The sequence below is a fragment of the Pseudophryne corroboree genome, chromosome 9, assembly GCF_028390025.1.
Source record: "Pseudophryne corroboree isolate aPseCor3 chromosome 9, aPseCor3.hap2, whole genome shotgun sequence".
NCBI lineage: Eukaryota > Metazoa > Chordata > Amphibia > Anura > Myobatrachidae > Pseudophryne > Pseudophryne corroboree.
In genome coordinates, this window is record NC_086452.1 from 335,318,088 (window position 1) to 335,332,058 (window position 13,971).

The 13,971-nt window shown below is 47.3% G+C and overlaps 1 protein-coding gene across 1 annotated transcript in view; it reads left to right on the forward strand.

The window, feature by feature from the left end:
- The first annotated feature begins 6,127 nt into the window (after positions 1 to 6,127).
- Positions 6,128 to 13,971, forward strand: part of LOC134957009 (major royal jelly protein 5-like) — a 30,721-nt gene continuing 22,877 nt past the window's right edge. The window contains exon 1 of the mRNA XM_063938794.1: positions 6,128 to 6,260. The gene's annotated coding sequence lies outside the window, so the exon portion shown is untranslated. The remainder of the gene's footprint in view (positions 6,261 to 13,971) is intronic.

A 13,971-nucleotide genomic window follows, 5' to 3' on the forward strand; every position in this document is an offset into this window, starting at 1 on the left:
TGATGTCGAACGGGGTCTGCCCCGTGGGTGCCATGGCGTCTTTTTCTGTCCCATTGCAACAAAATTCCCAACACTTCAACACAATCTACTCTATGGAGGGTTAATCTTTAGATGCTGTGTAGATTTTCTCCAGACTCAGCCAAGAAACTTAACAGACAGAGGGGCAGATGTATTTTGCCTGGAGAAGTGATAAAGTGGAAGGTGATAATGCTCCAGCCAGTTAGCTTCTAACTGTCATTTTTTAAAACCAGCCTATAACTTGGCAGTCAGCAGCTGATTGGCTGGTGCATTATCACCTTCCAATTTATCACTTTACCAGGCTTAATACATCTGCCCCTGCCTCACCAATGCCACGTCTGGTAAGAAGGCTGTATGTACAGTCGGTACTCAGGACCACACAAACTGAACTCTGTGATGCTCATGCACAGCCTTTATAGGCAACAAATTTTCAAAAACATTTCTCAAATCAACTGTCTTCCATACAACGCTATTAATATAATTTTTAAAAGTACATTTCCTTTCTCTTTTTTCTCAAAACACCTTCATGTTTATCCATAGCTGGAGCCTCCTATATAGGCACTTCTTCTTGTCTATCTACTAAGAACTCAGAATACAGTAGCTGGAGCCTGGTACACTATCAGGACCTGTGATTTAAACCTAGAGATGAGCGGGTTTGGTTCTCAGAGAACCGAAACCCCCCGAACTTCACGTCCCAAGCCCAGATTCGAGTCCTGCTCGAGACTTCCCACCAGACTCGGAAATCCGAAAGAGGCAAAACATCATCATCCTGCTGTCGGATTCTCGCAGGTTTTGGATTCCATATAAGGAGCCGCGCGTCACCGCCATTTTCACTGGAAAGTGTAGCGAGAGGACGTGTCTCCATCCTCAGCATCTGTGCGGGAGGGAAAGTGGGGTGGCTATTCCAGTGCTGTCTTGTGCTGCTCAGTCCAGTGTAGTGTCTTATGCTGTGTTGTCCTGCATCAGAACAGTGGTAGTGTCTAGTGCTGCATCTGTCCAGTCACAGTTGTGGTGTCCTCTGCTGCCAACTGTCCAGTGCTGCTGTATAAGTCCAGTCCAGTGGTGCTGTGTTGTGCTGCATCAGTCCAGTGGTGGTGTCCCTGTGCTGCCGTATAAGTCCAGTGGTACTGCAGTATAAGTCCAGTGGTACTGCCGTATAAGTCCAGTAGTACTGCCATATATATCCAGGGATACTGCCGTATAAATCCAGTCCAGTGGTACTGCCGTATATGTCCAGTGATACTGCCGTATATGTCCAGTGGTACTGCCGTATAAATCCAGTCCAGGGATACTGCCGTATAAGTCCAGTGATACTGTTGTATAAATACAGTGATACTGCCGTATATGTCCAGTGGTACTGCCATATAATTCCAGTGATACTGCTGTATATGTCCAGTGGTACTGCCGTATAAATCCAGTGGTACTGGTGTATAAATCCAGTCCAGTGATACAGCCGTATAATTCCAGTGGTACTGGCGTATAAATCCAGTGATACTGCCTTATATGTCCAGTGGTACTGCCATATAATTCCAGTGATACTGCCGTATATGTCCAGTGGTACTGCCGTATAAATCCAGTGGTACTGGCGTATAAATCCAGTCCAGTAATACTGCCGTATAAGTTCAGTGATACTGCTGTATAAATCCAGTGTTGCTGACGTATATGTCCAGTGGTACTGCCATATAATTCCAGTGATACTGCCGTATATGTCCAGTGGTACTGCCGTATAAATCCAGTGGTACTGGTGTATAAATCCAGCCCAGTGATACTGCCGTATATGTCCAGTGATACTGCCATTTAATTCCAGTGATACTGCCGTATATGTCCGGTGATACTGCCGTATATGTCCAGTGGTACTGCCGTATAAATTCAGTGGTACTGGCGTATAAATCCAGTCCAGTGATACTGCTGTATATGTCCAGTGGTACTGCTATTTAATTCCAGTGATACTGCCATATATGTCCAGTGGTACTGCTGTATAAGTCTAGTCCAGTGGTGCTGCCATATAAGTTCAGTGGTGCTGTCCTGTGCTGTATATTATTTACTCCAAATAAAGGGGTTATTAATATTTAATCCAAATAATTTTTACAGGGTTTGCCCTGTGTGGTGTAGAGGTACGCTCTCCTTTGCTGCATTTTGTTATATAACTCCAGAAAAATAATGGAGAACAAAAATTTGGAGGATAAAATAGGAAAAGATCAAGAACCACTCCCTCCTACTGCTGCTGCTGCCGCTGCTATTGTTTCGGCTGGGAGTTGATCGTCATCCCAGAGGGGAAGTCGGAAGACCACTTGTACTACTTCCAGTAAGCAATTGACTGTCCAACAGTCCTTTGCAAGGAAGATGAAATATGACAGCAGTCATCCTGTTGCAAAGCGGACAACTGAGGCCTTGACAGCTATGTTGGTGTTAGACATGCATCCGGTATCCGCCATTAGTGCTGTGAGACTGCAGTGCCAACCCTAGATGGGCCAGGTGTTTGTGCCGTACACTTGTGTCGCTTAGCTTAGCCATATAGCTACCTCATTGCACCTCTTTTACTTCTTTAAATGATGTGCTGTTTGGGGCCTATTTTTTAAATCTGCCATCCTGTCTGCCACTGCAGTGCCACTCCTAAATGGGCCAGGTGTTTGTGCCGCACACTTGTGTTGCTTAGCTTAGTCATACAGCCACCTCGGTGCAACCTTTTGGCCTAAAAACAATATTGTGAGGTGTTCAGAATAGACTGGAAATGAGTGGAAATGAATGTTATTGAGGTTAATAATTCCGTAGGATTAAAATTACCCCCAAATTCTGTGATTTTAGCTGTTTTCATGTTGTTGTTTTTTCAAAAATCATCCAGATCCAAAACCAAAACACGAAAGGGTGGTTTTGGCAAAACGAATCTAGATCCAAAACACGAGCTTGGAACCAGAACCAAAACCAAAGCAGAAAACTCAAAAAGTGCCCACCGCACATATTATTATTATTATTATTATTATTATTATTATCCTTTATTTATATGGCATCACAAGGGTTCAGCAGCGCCCAATTACAGAGTACATATGCAAAAACAGGAAAACAGTGACTTACATTTGAAGACAATATAGGTCAAGTACAGGGTAATTAAACATAACTACATCAGCAGATGACACTGATGTAGTATCAGGGTGGCCGAAAACTGAAGGATTTGGGGCAGTTGAGGATTATTAAAGTAAGAAAAGGATAAGCACATGAGGGAAGAGGGCCCTACTCGTGAGAGCTTACATTCTAAAAGGGAGGGACAGAAAGACAGGGGTGACACAGTTGGGGTAGACCGAGCGTGGAACAGAGGATTTAGATGAGATTTCACTGAGTTTTGTAAAGAAGTGGGTCTTTAGAGCCCGTTTGAAGTTTTGTAGAGAGGTAGAGAGTCTGAGGGGGAGAAGTAAAGAATTCCAGGGTAAGGTAGCAGCATGTGAAAAATCTTGGAGATAGGAGTGGGAGGGAGTAATCAGAAGACAGGAGAGTGGGAGAGTGCTTTGTAAGTGAGTGTGAGAAGTTTGAATTGGATTCTGAAAGTGAAGGGGAGCCAGTGAAGGGCTTGTAGGAGAGAGGATAGATTGTCAGGGATGCCAGTTAGGCGGAGATTACAGTAGTCCAGTCTGGAAATAATCAGTGAGTGGATAATGATCTTGGTGGCATGCTGGGTGAGAGTTTCTAATCCCGGAAATGAAAATGACAGGTTTGTGAGAGGTGCTGAATGTGTGGTTTGTGGGAGAGGGAGGAGTCAAGGATTACGCAAAGACAGCGTACTTGGGGGCTAGAGGAGATAGTCGTGCCATCAATAGATAATGAGATTGTGAGAGGTGAGATTGTGCGGGAGGGTGAGAATATGATCAACTCAGTCTCATCAAAATTCTAACAGTATATACTGCTGCACCTGTGTATAATGCCCACATGAACCCTTGCCTCATATATTGTGTGTAAATCTGGCTCTAGTACTAGCCTGTGCCTCCTGAGCCATTTACCTGACCGCATATCCCTGGTGTGTATGCAGTATTAGGAGTAGAGGAACAGTGTGCGGGGAGGAGGGTGAGGTGATGGGACAGTGAGCTGTGAAGGGTGTAATGTGAACAGTAGGGGGCAGTGAGGTCTAATGAGAGCATTGTGAGCTGTGGAGGGAAGGAGGGCAATGAGATATGGAGGAAACTGGAGGGAGCTATGAAAGGGTTAATTAGAAGGCTATAGGGACATATGGAGGGTTTTAATAGTAAGAAACGTATAATTTTTTTTTTTTCTTTAGAGAGGGGGCAGCCAATAATGGTGTGCCTAAGTGCAGCCTGATCAGGGCCTCATGGGCCTGGGCTGAAAATGTTCAAGGGCCTATTACAAAAAGCAGAGGGTGTGTGACCAATGCTGTGTGGGCATGGTCAATGCCATGTAGACATGTACACCCTCTACATTATCAGCCCCAATGTGTCCCTAAATATGTAAATGTACAAAAATTGTTTTATTTTGTGTGAAAAATAAAGATATAATTTAATGCTTATGATTTATGGCCAATCGTGTGGACAGCTGTGCCGCTGGTGTTTAACCATCATCATGCTGTCATGATGAAGGGCCTATTTTTATTTGGAGGCCTGGAGATGTCATCCCATTGTTAATCTGGCCATGGGCCTGACCCCTAAATCCATTTCTGGTTGCTATCACTACTCATACTTGCCTACTGTCCCGGAATGGCCGGGAGGCTTCCGAAAATTGGGTTACATTCTCGGCCACCTGGAAAAATGGGCAAGTTTTCCAGCAACTTGCTTGCAACCCCCTCACCCCTCGCACCCATACCCCCTTCATCTGCGATTACCCCCGCTGCCGCCCCACCTGCCCACACCGCCTCTCCACGTCCACAGAATTATCCCTTTTGCAGAGCCTTGCCCCCTGGTCAGCTGACTTGACTGCTACCTCAGAAAAAGTCGCCATGTATGTCACTACTGCTGTGATAGCACTGTATGGTGATGCAGCAGGAAGCATCTCTTACAAGCCTCCTGCTGCAGTAATGATCCAAGCTGCATCCTAGGATGCAGTATGGGCTCACTCAGTCACTATCGGGTGACTTACGGCACCCAAGATGCCACGCAAGCTACCCATCGCAGAGGCTAGGAAACCTCCATCAGATCCCTGACCTTTTCCCTCCCCCTAAACGGCGGCAACATGCCTCTATTTTCACAAAAAGAGGCCACCTCCACCCCTTTTACCAGCTCCACAAATGGCAGCAGACAGTCAATCACAGTCTGCTGCCGCTCTGCATCTTATATTGAAGGACCCATTTCCGCATGCACAGAATGTGTCCTGCACATGCAGAAAGTATCGAAAATCAGTACTTTGCATCGATGGGCGCTGGCCTAACCAGACCTGAATCAGGCCCAATGCATACCTCCCAACTGTCCTGATTTTGGCTGCACAGTCTCGTTTTTCTGGGACTGTTCTTCTGTCCCACCCATGGGTTCCAGTGTCCCACAGGGGAGGGGTGAGTTGGGAGACCCTTTCTCAACCGCTGCTCATCTTAGTGATTGCTGCACTTCCCGTGAGGTCACGCCTGCTATCTACAAGGACACACTCCCTAATTTCATATGTGCCCTGCCTCCCAACTTTAGAAAGTTGGAAGGGATGTCAATGGCATGTCAATTTGTGACAAAATGTAGCAGGCACTTTCTTAAATTATTTTTCTATCCCAGTGAGCCATAATTATTTCTTGAGGGAGGGAAAATTTACTAAAGGGAAGTTTTGCATAGCTAATGTGTGGTTTGTCATTCAGTAAATCTGGCAGTTGCCAAATCGCACGTAAAATCAATAAAAAAAAGTGCAGTTTTTCAAATCTACACTAGTGTATTTTTCCAATGGTCTAACTACAGTAGCATCTATTTCTGTACTGTTTAATATGAGATAGATATGTATACAGTATACAACAATTATGTTAACTATGGTAAAAATGCTTACAGATCTTTGCTTTTTCATTAAAGTTTTTATTGTGCGACCTTTACCCGAGCAAGTGTCAGTTTACAAACTGTTCTGACTGTCTCTCTCTACATACTAATAAAGGAGGTATTTGCCTAGGTGTTGAGGAGTGTCTTCTCAGGGAGTGGACTGTTGATGAAATAACAGTGATCTCAGCTGACAAGTAAAACCTGGATGTTGTCTCTAAGCTACAGTATAACACTTGATTTACCATCTAGACAACTGATCTCATCCCAACGCAATCACTGATCTCTGTGTACCAGAGGAAGGTACGTGCAATGCTTTAAATAGTATCTACTTGTTATTAGTTACAATTTACTGTAAATAAATGGGTTTGATTTCCAAGTACTGATGACCTGTTAAATATGCCTTATCTCCAAGATACACAATTAACAGATTGTAGAGGAAAAAATTTAGGGGGTAATTCAGACCTGTTCACTGCTGTGCAAATTCGCAAGGCAGACGATTATCAAACGACTGCGCACACATACAGTGCATGTGCAAGGCTAAACTGCGAAAGAAATCATCATCTTATTTTATTGCTAGGCGAACGCAGGTTGATTGACAGGAAGCGGACTTTTGGGGGTGGTAACTGCCCGTTTTCTGGGAGTGTCAGGAAAAACGCAGGCATTTGCAAGCGTTTTTAGAGAGGGTATGTGACGTCAGCTCTGGCCTGATCAGACTGTTTCTTTCGCACTGTAGGAGTAGGTCCTGGGCTACGCACAGACTGGAAAAAACCTTAGATGGCAAGTGAGTTGTGAACAGATTTGCAGCTGACCGGCGTTTGCAAAGCTTTTTGCACTGCGTACGCAGGCCTGCACTCTGTCTGAGGGGGGCGACTATGCGATCGCAAACCTCTGGAATTTGCAGAGGAGCAATGAGGTCTGAATTAGGCCCTAAGGGGGAGATGTACTAAGCAGTGATAAAAAAAAAGGAAAAGTGAGCCAGTGGAGAAGTTGCCCATGGCAACCAATCAGCATTGACGTGAAGTTTATAATTTGAATACTATAAGTATAGTAAGTATACAGAGCATTCTCCACTGGTTCACTTCTCCACTTTTATCACTGCTTAGTACTTGTACCCCTTAGCATGGGTCTTCAACCTGCGGCCCTCCAGCTGCTGTGAAACTACACATCCCAGCATGCCCTGCCACAGTTTTGCTATTAAGGTATGCTAAAACTGAGGCAGTGCATGCTGGGATGTCTAGTTCCATAGCAGCTGGAGGGCCGCAGGTTGAAGACCCATGCCTTAGTGCCTACAGTATATCAAAGTCATATATAGATAAAGCATTGCCATACCGGATTTATAAAATGAGTGTATCTCCTAGTACCTAATTTTGTAACAGTTTTAGAAATAGTTTAACTTCACATGTCCTCAATGCTACAGTATATTACAAATCACCCAGGACAATTGTGTAAGCTATACTACTTTACTAGATAGCTTGTATTACAATAGCTTGTATCTAGTCAGATAGCTTGTATCTCGTCAGATCGCTTAGAAAATAGGCAAAAATAATCACTCCAGAATTCAAGTCTGGAACATCGGAGTGGCTGAAGAGCCTGGATATACTGTATATGTACATATTGGTCTCCTTAAACACTGGATAGTGTATGTTATCAAGGCCGGTTCCGGGGCTTCTGGCGCCCCGGGCGGCATTAGGGGGCGTGGCTTCGTACACGGGGCGTGGTCAGTTACGCCCCCTGTACTGTTGTAGGATGTGCGGTGCGCGATGACGTCATTGCGCACCGCACAGCAAAGGTCCTCTCCACGAAGGTAAACTAGACGCTAAGCGTCTAGTTCCCTTCGTGGAGAGGACCTTTGCTGTGCGGTGCGCGATGACGTCAACGCGCACCGCATATCATTACAGTGAAGGTCCTCTCCAGGAAGGGAAATTAGACGCGTAGCGTCTAGTTTCCCTTCACAGCTGGCAGCCCACGAAGGGAATCTAGACGCGTAGCGTCTAGTTTCCCTTCACAACGGACAGCGGGCCGCGGGAGCGGGGGGCACCACAGCAGCAGCGGATCTTGCCATGGTGCGGCGCCCTCCGGATGGCGCCGGCGCCCTCCGGAAGGCGGCGCCCCGGGCAAAAGTCCTGCTTGCCCGTGGCAAGATCTGCTACTGTATGTTATACAGTATTAGCAATTAACAATATTCATTGTCTATAGCAGTGTACCCCAACAGTGTGTGTTTTCAAGAAATCCTAGTTGGTGCACATGAGTATTAATTCATACCTCCCAACTTTGCCCTTGCAGTAAGATGGACACACGCGCGGCAAAGGGGGAGTGGCTTCGCGGGAGGACCGCGATCGCGAGCCACGCCCCCGTGCTCGTCACTGAGGGGGCATGCCCACCGCTCTGTGAGCTGCTGGCATGCCCCTTCTCCCTCTGTCTTCAGTGAATAGCTAAGCAGGGCAGCGAGAGACAGAGCCTCCCAACTGCCCCCCACCGCGGGACACTGCGGCCCGCACGTGGGACAGCGGGACTGTCCCCAAAAAACGGGACTGTCCCGCAAAAATCGGGACAGTTGGGAGGTATGTTAATTGTATGCTGCCACGTTGTAAAAGATTCACAGGTGGTGCTCATTATTTAATTTGCTATACTGAGGAGATCCTTTGGACATAGAGCTCTAGTAAAAAATGATAAACATAATATAGCTATTATTATCATGGTATGAGCTAAGTGGAGGGGAGGGGGGGGGGGTTCCAGGTAACTGTGTCTGCCTATGTAAATACATACCTCCCAACATAACCCTCTCCTGGAGAGACAAAACGCTCTGCTTCTGAATTTATCTCTTAGATTGCCGGCACCTATTTTGAATAGGATAAGAGAGGTGATGCAATGGATAAGAAAGGTGATGGCAATCATAAATAAAGAGGGCAGTCCAGGAACAGAGTACTCTGTCCTTCCTGGAGAGGGTATGTTGGGAGGTATTTATATTAGAGATGTGCGCGGGCCTTTTCTCAGGTTTTGTGTTTTGGTTTTGGATCTGTATCTCCTTCGTGTTGTGGATCTGTATTGGTTTTGCCAAAACCGCCCTCGCGTGTTGTGGATCTGTATTGGTTTTGGATCTGTATTTTTTTTTAAAAATCATAAAAACAGCTAAGATAACAGAATTTGGCGGTGTTTTTGTTCCTACAGTATTATTAACCTCAATAACATTAATTTCCACTCATTTCCAGTCAGTTTTGACCACCTCACAGCTCACAATATTGTTCACCAACACGTCTGGCTGGCAAATTAAGCAACAGAGCAGCGGCGCAAACACACAGCAGTTATTTCTGTTTAAAAATGTTTTAGAGATTAGTACTGTATTAGCAATAACCAATAGAATCAACTTGCAAATACTAGCAATAGAAAACAATCAAACACAGAAATTTGATGAGATTTGCTCTAAAGTAGTTAACAGACAGCAGTGCCGTAACTAGACATCTTAGCGCTGTGTGCAAGATAGGGCATCGGCGCCTCCCTCTTTATGTATAATAGGGGCAGTGCGTGCGCAAAAAATATAGGGACGTGGCTTCATGGGAAGGGGTGTGGCCACAAAATAATACCAATTCATATTTCATATTATAGTAGTCTCCATTATTCAAATTATGCCGCACAGTAGCGCCACTACACCAGGTAGAGCCCCTTTTACACATTACGGCGGAGAGATTCCCCTTTTTACACGTTACGGCAGACAGCGTTCCCTTTTTACACATTACGGCAGACAGAGTCCACCTTTTACACATATCGGCAGACAGCGTCCCCTTTTTACACATTACGGCAGACAGCGTCCCCTTTTTACACATTACGGCAGACAGCGTCTCCCCGTTTTACACAGTACGGCAGACAGCTTCCCCTTTTTACACATTACGGCAGACAGCGTCCCCTTTTTACACATTACGGCAGACAGCATCCCCTTTTTACACATTATGGCAGACAGCGTCCCCTTTTTACACATTACGGCAGAGAGTCCCCCTTTTACACATTAGGTAAATAGATAGATAGATAGATAGATAGATAGATAGACAGACAGACAGAAAGAATAGTTGATACTTACCATCTCTCCACTGGCTCAGGCAGTCAGGCTCCTTGGTGCTGGCAGCTCCAGGGGCAGGGAAGAAGGAAGAGGAGGGAGGGGAAGGAGGGAGCCGCAGCAGCGCACTGTAATTGCAGGTGGCGCCGCATGCAGCTGTCCCGCTCCTTACGCATTGGCTGTCCGCCACCGCTGTGAATGCTGGGATGAGGGAAACGCATCCCAGAATTCACAACAGTGGCGGCCAGCCTATGTGGAAGGAGAGGGACTGCTGCAGTGGCGCCGCCACCAATTTCATAGTGCTGCTGCGGATCCCTGCCTCCTCCCCCTCCCTCCTCTTCCTTCTCCGCTGCCCCAAGAGCTGCTCCTCTCCTCCGCCGGCACAGTCTGCTTGTAATGAGTAAATTTGCCGCTGTTGTCCGCTGTATGGAGGAGCAAGCTGTGTCGGCAGTGTGGGCTGTGTCCTCTGTGTGGAGGTGTTGGCAGTGCGGGGGTACAGGCTGTGTCAGCATTGACAGTGTTGACAGTGCCGGAGGTGTCATCAGTGCAGGATTGCCGGCCATGTCCTCAGTACAGGGGTGCCAGCAGTGTCAGCAGTGCAGGGGGACCGGCAGTGTGGGAGTGTTGGAAGTGCGGGCTGTGGCGCAATTATCGTGGTGGGGGCATCTATCGTTCCCCCTTGTAGCCAATGGGGACACGCTGATTAGCTTTGAGCCATGACAGAGTGCACTCTCAGCCAATCAGCGGTCTTCCATAGATCCCGACAGCGGGATACTGAGGTTTTGGCTCGCTTTGGGATCCGGTGCAGAGATACATTTGTATATCTAAATCTGTATTTTACCCACTAAGTGTAAGTGTAGTGAAGGGATTCCGCTTCACCCTCAGAACAACCTGTTCATTTTGCAATATGTTCATATTCTTTGCGAGCAATTCAACTCCTAGTGATGTATCATTATGTCGTGTGGCTGCTCACACCACTAAGAACCCATCTCCAGGGCCGTAACTAGCGGTGGGCACATGGTTCATTGTCCACAACGCATTTGTGTTGTGGGTGCACTGTCCTCCACTATCCCAATTGTGAAGATGTCACGCTGGCCACTGTACTCTGACAGCAGGAAGCGCTGGTGCGGCATAAGCGCTGGACTTCTGGGGACAGAGGTGCCAGGCTGTGACTATCTCTCCTGCAGCGTGAGTACAGAACTTTCAGGGACAGATACCCTGCCTACATCCTGCCTCCTTTTACTACAAGGCACTGTTCCTAGTGCTCCATCCGCACCTAAAATTCCCACAAAAGTCCCGCCCACCCTAGATTCTCTGAGTTCTGCTTCTCATGCGGGACTCAGATCACCATTAGCGTCGGCAGCAGCCAGATCTGTCAGACGGCCCTCCAACAACGCTTCCTTCCCCTGCCTTTATCTTAGCACGTCCCGCAATGATAAGTGAGCACACATTTATAAAGTGCTGTCCCCCTTTCTACAGGGGCAAAGAGACACTGGATAAATTGCTTGCAGCGTAATGATTATGCCAAATAAAATGTTAATGTGTAAAACGGCACTCTACCGGGTGGTCTTCTGTATGCCGAATGTCGGGATCCCGGCGCACAGTATACCGGCGCAGGAATCCCGACACCCGGCATACTGACAACTATTCTCCCTCGTGGGGGTCCACGACCCCCCTGGAGGGAGAATAAAATAGTGTGGCACGCGTAGCGCGCCACCGTGCCCGCAGCGGGCACGGCCACGTGGCGGGCGCAGCGACCACGCAAGGGGCTCCTTTGCGCTCACCACGCTGTCGGTATGCCGGCGGTCTGGCTCCCGGTGCCGGTATGCTGGGCGCCAGGAGCCCGAGCGCCGGCATACCGTACGACACCCCACTCTACCTGCCGTACTGTGTAAATGTGGCCTCCATCTGCCATAATGTGTAAAAGGGGACTCTACCTACCGTAATGTGTAAAAGGGAGCTCCGCCTTCCATAATGTGTAAAAAGGGACTCTACCTACCGTAATGTGTAAAAGGGGACTCTACCTGCCATAATGTGTAAAAGGGGACTCTACCTGCCATAATGTGTAAAAGGTTGACTCTACTTGCTGTTATATGAATTGGTATTATTTTGTGGCCACGCCCCTTCCCCATGAAGCCACAACCCTATATTTTTGCCACGTGCACTGGCCCTGTTTTAAATATGGGAGGGGGGTGCCAATGCTGTTTCTTGCACACATCGCTAAAGTGTCTAGTTACTCCACTGCCCAGCTCCATAAGGTGCAAGGATGAATTGAATGTAGACTGTTTTATGGTCAGATGATATTTCTCTGAATGGCACCCCACATGTCTAATTTCTAAAACTTCAATCACAGAGTCTATTTCTTTCAACATCAGAGTTTGATGAGACAATTTCTCCTGTGTGTGCTCTCTTTCCTTATTCTTTTATACATTTTATTTATGTACAAACATGAATTAGGCCCAAAGTGCATAGGGCTCTATTCTAAAACTCTAAAGACCTTTAGGCCTACTTTAAGTTGGAGAAAAAGTCTCTCAATATTTATAAAAAGCAGAAACAGATGCAAGTCCTCACATCCACCTTTCTCATACGTCCTAGAGGATGCTGGGGTCATCATAGAACCATGGGGGTATAGACGGGATCTGCAGGAGACATGGGCACTTTAAGACTTTGAAAGGGTGTGAACTGGCTCCTGCCTCTATGCCCCTCCTCCAGACTCCAGTTTTAGAATTCTGCCCAGGGAGACTGGACGCCCTACAGGGAGCTCTACTGAGTTTCTCTGGAAAATACTTTTTTGTTAGGTTTTTTATGTTCAGGGAGGCTGCTGGCAACAGTCTCCCTGCTTCGTGGGACTTAGGGGAGAGAAGTATGACCCACTTCCAGTGAGTTCAAGAGCTCTGCTTCTGGCTACAGGATACCATTAGCTCCTGAGGATGCTGATCGCTGGGTAAGCCTAGATGCTAACCCCGCAGCCGGCCGTCACTCCCTTTCAGAGCCAGAAGTCAGAAGACAGGTGAGTAACCGAAGAAAAGAAGACTTCAGCTTCACTGACGCCATTTTCTGAGGTACCGCGCAGCGGGCAGACGCTGTGCGCCGAGCTCCCACACACAGCACTACAGGGTGCAGGGCGCGGGGGGGGCGCCCGGGGCAGCTAAAATCATCCTCATTATTCCACTGGCAAGAGGGGACATTAGTGCCACGGCACTGTCCTAACCCCCGCCAGTATAAATATCAGAAAAAGCGGGACAGACGCGTGGCATTAAGGGGGCTGAGCTTCTTCCTCACAGCTCACGGCACCATTTCCTCTCCGCAGGCTGCAGAGACGCTGGTCCTCCTCACACTGACAAGTCCCAGGGGTACAAAACGTGGGGGAGGCAGGTCAATTGGTGCAGTATATATGTGATTGTAAAAGCGCTTTAGGTCTGAGGCAAATTCTTGGTGATTTCAGACCCATTGATTTAGCGCAAGGTTGTGAGCTGGCAAATCCCCTCTGTGTCTCTCAGACTTTACTGTGGGTCTGTCCACTATATGCCCGGTGTGTCTGTGGGTGTTTGGTGCACGTGTGTCGACATGTCTGAGGCTGAAGGCTCTTCCCAGGAGGAGGCTGTATTAGGGACACAAACGGCTGCGGGGGTGACCCTGTCTGCACCGCCGACGCCGGATTGGGTAAATATGTTGAACGCCTTGAATGCTAATGTGGCTCTTATTAGTAAGAGGCTAGATAAGTCTGAGTCTCAGACCCAGACATGGAAGAAATCTGTAGAAGATATGTTATTGCAAAGTCAGGTCCCCTCAGGGTCGCACAAACGTAAACTGACCCAGTTGGCAGACACTGATACCGACACGGACTCTGATTCCAGTGTCGACTATAGCGATTCCAGATTAGATCCAAAATTGGCAAAGAGCATTCAGTACATGATTGTGGCGGTTAAAGAGGTTCTACATATCACTGAGGACCCGGCTGTC